Here is an 8,015-nt window from a genome sequence, read left to right as displayed (position 1 = left end):
TGGAAAAGACCTTTAACTGGTTAGGAATAACTGCTAGACAGTGTGTTTATTTATTTCAGTTTCAATCTGCTGCTGTTACAAACCTTAGGTTTCTTTTCCTGAAGAAACTGTGAGGGGGGGGCACATAAATCAAAATTTTATTCTGCACTAATTGCTTTGTTCTGAATTGCATAAAACATCTGGTCCTTTTTTCACTATAAAATTTCAGGATAGAAGGATCATTAACATTAAAGATAATATGAAATGTGAAAGTTTGTTGAGCAGGAGGTGGAAGCTTCTCTTGATATGATACTTTACTCTTCTTGTTTCACAGCTAAAACTGGACTGTTGTGGCTTGATGAGATGTAGCCGGACTACAGCCAGGAGTGGTGGTGAGCTGCACCCAGTATGATTGAAGATTTTTTTCTGCATGTTGAAAAAGGGTATCCTCACCCAGCCAAAATAAATTACACCTCATGCGAATTTTATTAGCTATTAGTTTTTGCCTGGAAAAGAATACAAGAAAAATTAACCAGAGAGATTAGAATGTAATTGGAACACACGACAGCAAAACATTCACTCCTGTTACAGCAGACAGTTAAAAAGACATATTTTTTATCACCCCATGTTGAATTGAACATCCTCAGATACATGACAAATGCACAGTTGGGAATGAGGGGTGTCAGGCTGACCATTTTCTTCCACTCCTGGTTATTTTTCTTCTAGGAATGTGCCTGAAGACCTCTCAGGAACTGTGCAGCATTGCTGTTCCTCAGCAAAAAGCAGCATTTCTGCTGTGCTGAAGACTTCAAACAAAACAGCCCCACAAACTGCAAATGCACCTGCTCAGCAGCATGCTGAAATTGCAATAATGAATAATAAATGCTTCTGCCTCCTTCATAACATTACCAAACCCCTCTTTTTTCCAGGAAAGTTTACAAAATCCTACATCATCCTGTGCTCAGACTGGCCATAAAAATACCTTACACAGGTTACAACAGAACCCTTTGCATTGTAACAAAGGTTTTAATTTTTTTTCCTGTTTGCCTTGGACTTCCAAGTAGTTTTTATTTATTTTTAAGAGACTTCCAGCTGTACCCCTAACAAAAATTCACTGATGTGAAGACTTGATATATAAGGTTCTGGGCATTTGGTTAAATTTGTAAAGCTCACCTGTATGAGAAGTGTGTCTATGAAGGAAAAATCCTAGGAATGTATAAAACTTGTTTTTGTAAAATTTGAGTTGATCAAGTCTGTCAGCCACTGGGTTGATCTGTGATCTGGAGCAACAGCTTTTGGTTTCTTTTCCCAGCCTTGATGTTGTGGAACTTAATTATATTTTGAATTTCAGCCTTGTTAAGTACTTTCAAACTTAATAGTAAGGTGTTATTTGTGGCTGCAGCCATTACAAGGCAGATACTTTTCAAACACTCAGAAAATTCCTAATTCGAGGGAAAAAGGAAGAAAACAGGGAAAAAAAATACAATTAAGCCAGATCCAAGTAACATAAATAACACACCAAGGAAAGGTCTGTAAGAGAATTCCCTCAGGGAGGGGAGCAAGGCTGATGCCTGGATATCCTTCCAGGGCTTCAACAGGAATGGATCATTCATGGCAAGTCTCTGGTGGAGAGAACACAGGGCTCCCTTCCCCAGTGGAAAATCTCTGTAATTCTGTCAGGCAGTGTGTGACCTGTAATTATGGCCCTGTGTTCTTTTATTAATTTACAGTCCTGCTTTACTTTGCTTGTGTCCAAGCACATCCATATTATGATGCAAATTCTCCAGCAGCATGAAGGCCAAGTTCCAAGTAAGTGTTCCTAAGGGAGTTTTTGTCATACCTGTTAAAATCATGAGTCGGGGGAAAAAAAAAGAAAATATGCATTCAAAACATTAATTTAGCATGTTAGTACAGATCTGGATTCATTAATAAAATATAAACTTGCTGATGACCAAACTGGTGCAAACTTGGGTTTCATTTACCCTTGTGAGTAGTTCTCCTTGTGCATCTCTGGAACTTCCCATGGAGTAAAATTCCAAGAATCAGCATGGCTGTAATGCAACCCTGAATCAAACGGAAGTTTGTATGTATAGACCACTCGATTATTTCCAAAGAAAATAAACATGATGTTGGTCTTAATGTGTTCAGCAGCTTTGTTTCTTAAGGGTGAAGAAAATTGTGTATTTGAACATTTCCTTCCATCAGATTGCAACTGAGGTATGGCAAATTTCGAATATTTTGTCTTAAAATACAATTACCTTTGTAAGGATTAACAGTTAACTCCTGTATCTGTGTCTGTAATTGCAAGAAGCATCCCACAGAACCCCAGAATAGTTTGGGTTGGAAGAGTCCTTAAAGATCATCCAGTTCCAACCCCTGCCATGGGCAGGGACACCTTTATCTGCAAATCAACATCACAGCTTCCATTTGTCCTCCTGGCACACTCTAATTTCACCGTGTCTACACTGGGGGAAAGCACAAGGTCCGTGACAGGAGCTGAGGGAGCAGGAAGCACCATGAGAAATCATCCAAAGATGGCCCTGCAGCTCCTGTTTCAGACCTGTTAAAACAATGTCCCTCTCTTCTCCCCTGGCAGGAAGTTCCAGGAATGTGCTACCTGTTGTAATTTCTAACCTTTTGTAGCTGGAATTGATGCCTCCTCGTTCCCTTTTCCGAGAGATGGTGAGTTTAATCTCGATCGTATCTGCTCCCTGCACGGTACTTAATCCTAACTGGCTCTGGCCAAGTTTTTGCAGCTGGTGGCCATTTAAATCTCTTCCTAGACATTTCTCCCTCTGCTGTAGTTCGTAAAACAGGAATAAACCTGCTGTTAGGAGCGCAGGGCAGCCATGGGAGCTGTTCCCGGAGGTGCGGGCAGGAGGTCCGGCCGAAGCGCCCCCAGCATTCCGCAGCGACGGAGGGTCAATAAAGACTGGCAAGGCCGATCAATGGCTTTGGTGTTTCCCTTCCCCGCCATGCCCGAGCCGAGCCGGGGGGGAGGACTCCCTCCCCGCACCGCTCGGAGCTCATGCGTTCCGAGTTGTTGTCGCTCTGCGGCTCCTGCCCACCCCCAAAGCCCGGCTCCTGCCGCTCGCTCCGTGTGCCAAGGGCCGCTGCCTTGGCCGCCCCCCGCGGTCATTAAACCGCTTTGCGCTCCTAAACCAGATTCGGGGCGAGTGCCAGAGAGGCAGAATGAAACTTTTCCGCCGTGACTTTGGCCGTCACCGCCCCCCTGCCCGGTCACTCCCTGTGCCCTCCCTCACTGCCGGTCTCTCCACTGCCCCCGACGGCGGCTCTGGCTCTCCCTGCGCCCTACCCCACCCCCCCAAAGAAAAACCCCAAAAAGCGCGATCCGCTTACATCTCGCCTTCAGAAAAGTTCACTTTATTTACAAGGGGGCGCCGGGGGCTCCCCCCTTTTTACACGCACACGTTTGTAAAATTAGCCAACCCCCCTGACAAAAACGCAAAGGAATGGCTGAGAAATAAATAAATCTCTCCCCCCCCCAAGGCGGAAAGGCTCCAAGCCAGCGGGGTTCTGCTCCCCCCCGCGGCCCGGGGCTCAGGCGATCCTGCTGCAGAACTCGTCGAAGTCCCTCTCCATGAAGAGCTCGCTCTCGATCACATCGTCCTCCGAGGGGAAGTACTGCTGGCTCTCCTCCTGCGGGGAGCCCGCGGCCACACCGCCCCCGGCCCGGACGGGCGGGGAGCGGGCAGCGGGTCCGGGCTCCCCCGCGCACTCCATCAGCGCCCCGCGGGCGTTCTCCAGCACTCCCAGGTACGAGTCCATGTCCAGGAGATCCATCTCGCAGTCCGACCCGCCGCTCTCGGTGCCCACCGAGTCCGAGCGCAGGTGCATGAGCTGGTACTTCTCTCGCATCAGGAACTGGTTGGTGTTGCGGGGCGCCCGCATGCCCGGCGCCCGCCGGCCCAACACATTGACGGGCCGCAGGGAAAGCAGCACCCGCGGCCGCGCCGGGCGGTGGCAGCGGCGGAAGGCGCGGCAGTGCTGCTGCTGCAGCAGCTGCTGGTAGTGCTGGAAGTGGCTGTGCGTGCGGCTGCCCAACAGCTTCCGCGCCCCGCCGGGGACCCTCCCGCGCCGTCCGGGCGGCCATCGGGAGCGGCTGCCGCCCCGCCGGGGCTCGCCGCCCTTCAGCGGCGTCGGAGAGGAGCCCCCCGGCACCCCCTCGCCGCGGGCGGGCTCCCACGGCGGGCACACGATGAACTCTGCGCGGCGCAGCATCGCGGCCCGCCGGCCTCTCACATGCTCCGAGCCCCCGGGACGCCCCCGCCGCGCTGCTCCTGCGCCGCCGCCTCTCCGGCACGTCCTCCGCTTCTCTCTGGGCTTCGCGGCCGCTTCCCAAGAGCCCTGCGGGGGCCTCTGCGGGCGCCTCTACCTTTTCACGATCCGCTCTGTTTTTTTCTTGAGCGGAGCCCGTTGGCAGCGCATAGCCTGGCTGAACGGCCGCAGGCTGCGGGGCAGCTTGACGGGTTCCAAGCCGCCGCTTCGGAGATGGTCTCGCCTTTTCCCCGTCGGGCGCTGCCGGGCTGTCAGCGCTGCGCCGAGCACGGTGGGCCGGGTCAGAGCCCGGTAGTGAAGCGAGCGAGGGGAAGGGGGGGCGCTGAGGCTCCGGGACCGCACAGGGAGCGCGCGCACCGCCCGCCGCGCCGCGCCCGCTATCGGCGCGCTCCTGCGCCACCTGTACTTATCACCTCCGGCGCAGTCCAACTGCCGCCGTACCGCGGGGGGGGGGGTGCAGGGGCAGCGCAGCTGCTCCTCAGCCGGCCTGACCCCGCCAAACTTCGCTCTCCGCGCCCGGGGAGCGCGGGGGCTCCGCGTCACCGCAGCCCGCGCGGTCGTACCTCCCGTGTCATCCCGGGCTATGCCGGGAGCTTTCCCCCGCCTTAGGCGCGCTTTGGCTCGGCCCAGAGCAGCGGGCGCATTTTCGCTCATCCCCTATTCACGAAGGCCATTTACGTTCGGCTCTCCATGCAAGCACCGTAGCCCTCCTGCTCCTTGAAGCGGCGCCACGCAAACCGCTCCGCAAACCGCGTAAGCCGCCCGTGAGGGGCGCTGGGGGGGTGGGAGGGCGGCGAAATGGCCGCGGAGGCAGCGGGGAAGGAGAAGGGGCGGCCTGAGGCCGGCACCGGGCGCTGGAGAAGCCGCGGCGCTCAGTGCCAGTGCCTGCGGCCCCCCTGCCTCTGTAGCTCCAGGCTCCGGCCGGTGCCACCGCCGGGGAACGGCGACCTTCCCGCGGGTCCCACAAAATGGTGCCCGCGCCTTCCCCCTCAGCCGCTTCACGCCACGGGAGCCCCCTCCTGAGGCTTCACAGTGGTATTTTTCTTTTTTTCCCCTTTAACCTCTCCAGCTGAATCCGTGGTTTATTTTATCAGTATAGAGTGAAAAATGAAACATTCATTTTTGTAGTTTGCGGAATGCCCCAGTTACTTGTGCCGGGCCTTGGTCCTTCTACTACAAGTTTCCCCTGATTTTCCACTCTGTTTTGGGTGGTGTTTTTTTGCCCTGTATGTAACTGATCTGGCAGTGACTTCCCTGTTCATCCTTTCCCCATGGCAAATCTGTTAATGAAAAATAAACTCAGTGGTGCCCGAATGGTCCCAAGTAAGGCCGTGCATGAAGGAGGGCAGCAACTCCCATGCAGGTAACATTTTATTACAATTTAACAGTGAAGGGCAAAGAAATACAAAACATACAGGGGAGACAGGGTAAAGATCTGGTTTTGAGCCAACTACAGAGTCAACATTGCCAAAAACAAATTGCCAACCTTTGTCTGTTTCGCTGCTTTAGAGTGTATTTCTAAGTAGTGTTTGTTTCAAATTCCATTCAGGAATCAAATGGTATTCCATTTAAACTCAGCTGGTGTTATCACCTGTATGTTTTACAAACTAAAGGCCAAAATGGAAGGAGTTGGCAGGGGAGCAAGCAGCAGCTGTCTAAAGTTGTCTAAAATGTGCAGCCTCTGGGATGTGAGGGAATGTGAGAGCAGGGGGAGGCTGTAGCGCTTTCAGAGCTCATGAGGGTGTTTATAAAGAAATGCCACATCATGTGGTAGAATCCATGTCCCGACTTGTCACAGGCTTTTTCACAGATGTATTAGGCAGCAGTGGGGCTTGAATAAACTTCTGCCATTCCAATCTTCCCTCCTGGATACAGAACATCCCAGAACTCTGTGTTTGGACAGGGGACTCTGCCCTGGCAACCACATGCACCCAGTCTCTCCTGTCTGCTGCTCAGCTCAACTTAATCTGACCTCAGTTCCTGTTTCCTCTTCTGTTTCTCTGAATTTGGTGCAGATTTAGTCTGCATTTCTTTTATCTGTTCTAGAAGGATGTAGGAAATTTTGTGTACAAAGGAGTCTTGTGCTACTTTGTGCAGGCAAGGATTCCAGTTTATGTGCCTCCCTTCACTTCTGGATTATCTCTAATCCACACACTGACACTGCCCTGCTCAGATCAGTGAATTCATCCTGTACCCAGTCCTGCAAATTAAAATCTAAAGCTTTTATTGAAACCTTTACTGGCACCTACATCTCTACTAGTAAATAAGCTTTTAGAGCAATTTGAAATCATTACCTGGAGGCAGCTGAACAGTTTGTGCCATTATTGACCTAGCTTTCATTCCCCATGCTCTGTTCTGGTTGGGGTTCAGGTGTGCAGGCTGGGAAGAGCATCCCTCTCCCTCACTCACCTTCCTGGCTCACTTCTATTTTTCTTTGTCAAGAGCCTTTTCACAGCTGTTTTCTGTACTGGAAAAGTGGAGGAAATGGTTCTTAATGTATCATTTTTTTTTAATTTCTCAGTGGTTGCCAAGCAGCAGTAATATTTTTTTCAAACCCTTAAGTTTCCTTTGACATGGGGGAACCCATCTACAAGGGTTATTTGTTTATTTTTCTTAATTTTTTTTAGCAGCAGAGGAGGGACTTCTATTGTCGTTACAGCATTAAGAATTCGTATCTTGAGATATTCAAGAGTACCCATTTAATGGAGGTAAGGTCGAACTCCGAGGAGTTCGGTAGAGGCCCTTGTATCCAGTTACTGGGAGAAGCCCAGTGTCCTGGTCTGGCTGGATTAGAGCCGGATGGGGCTATCCAGGACACCCAGCACAGCTCGTGCCCGTGTTGCTCGGGTCCCCGGCCCATGGATCGAGCTCCTTCCACCCCCGTGCCCTCAGGAGCTTTCCCCGCGGCCATGAGGGGAACTCCGGGACGCGCCTTGCCCAATCAGGGACGAAGAGTATCCCGGGCTGCCTCGCGCCGTCGTAGCGCCCGCCCCGGGAGAGCTCGCACCCAATGGGCGGCCGCCTTACAAAGCTCCTTCGTGCGGCCGCAGAGAGCCGTGCGCTGATTGGCCGTAGCTCAGGCGGTGTTTCCGGCCATGCTGCGCCGGGCACGATTGCATCATGGCGGGACGGAGGTGAGCGGGGCGGGTATGGTCTGGGCTGGACCCCTCACAGCCCCCTCTGGGCCCTGCCGGTCGGGGTTGGCTCATGTGGACGGCGCGCGGCTCCAGCGGCGTGTCGAAGCGCTTGGCGGGGGAGCTGCTGCTGGGCGGCACCTTCAGGGTGTCCCAGGAAAGCGGCGGCTCGTGGCCCGGTAGGTGCCGGAGCTGTCACCGCGGTAGCGGGGTCCGGCCGGGCTGGCGGCTCCTCTGCGGCGCTTGAAGCTATTAGCTCGTGTTTCGTGTGTACCACGTCACGTTCATGTGTGTGTTTTACTCTCTGGGTGCTGTACATATTATTCGCTTTTTCGGCAATTTAGGGGTTACTTATAGCAGGTGCTTATTAAAGGTTAGGCAAATGCCTTACTGCAGGGCAGTACTTGGCAAATCTTCGTTTCTTTAGTTATTTGTACAAAGAATTTAGGGTCCCTTACAACGTGTAGAATGTCTTAAGCACCTGCAGCATCTTTTTAAGGGGCGGGGGGGGGGTGATGAATGCACCCTTTTTACTGCTGCAGCTGCGGTGGCTTTGATATCTTCAGCAAACCTTGGCTTCCACACCCCCTTTGGGAGCCTTTT

General features: G+C 52.5%; 1 protein-coding gene across 1 annotated transcript in view; it reads left to right on the top strand.

Annotated features, from left to right (window-relative positions):
* Nucleotides 1-4,991: 4,991 nt before the first annotated feature.
* Nucleotides 4,992-8,015, top strand: part of IARS1 (isoleucyl-tRNA synthetase 1) — a 96,225-nt gene continuing 93,201 nt past the window's right edge. The window contains exon 1 of the mRNA XM_062500417.1: nucleotides 4,992-5,031. The gene's annotated coding sequence lies outside the window, so the exon portion shown is untranslated. The remainder of the gene's footprint in view (nucleotides 5,032-8,015) is intronic.

Source organism: Cinclus cinclus, chromosome 12 (genome assembly GCF_963662255.1).
Source record: "Cinclus cinclus chromosome 12, bCinCin1.1, whole genome shotgun sequence".
In the NCBI taxonomy this organism is placed as follows: Eukaryota; Metazoa; Chordata; class Aves; order Passeriformes; family Cinclidae; genus Cinclus; species Cinclus cinclus.
This window is presented reverse-complemented; position numbering and strand designations above follow the sequence as displayed.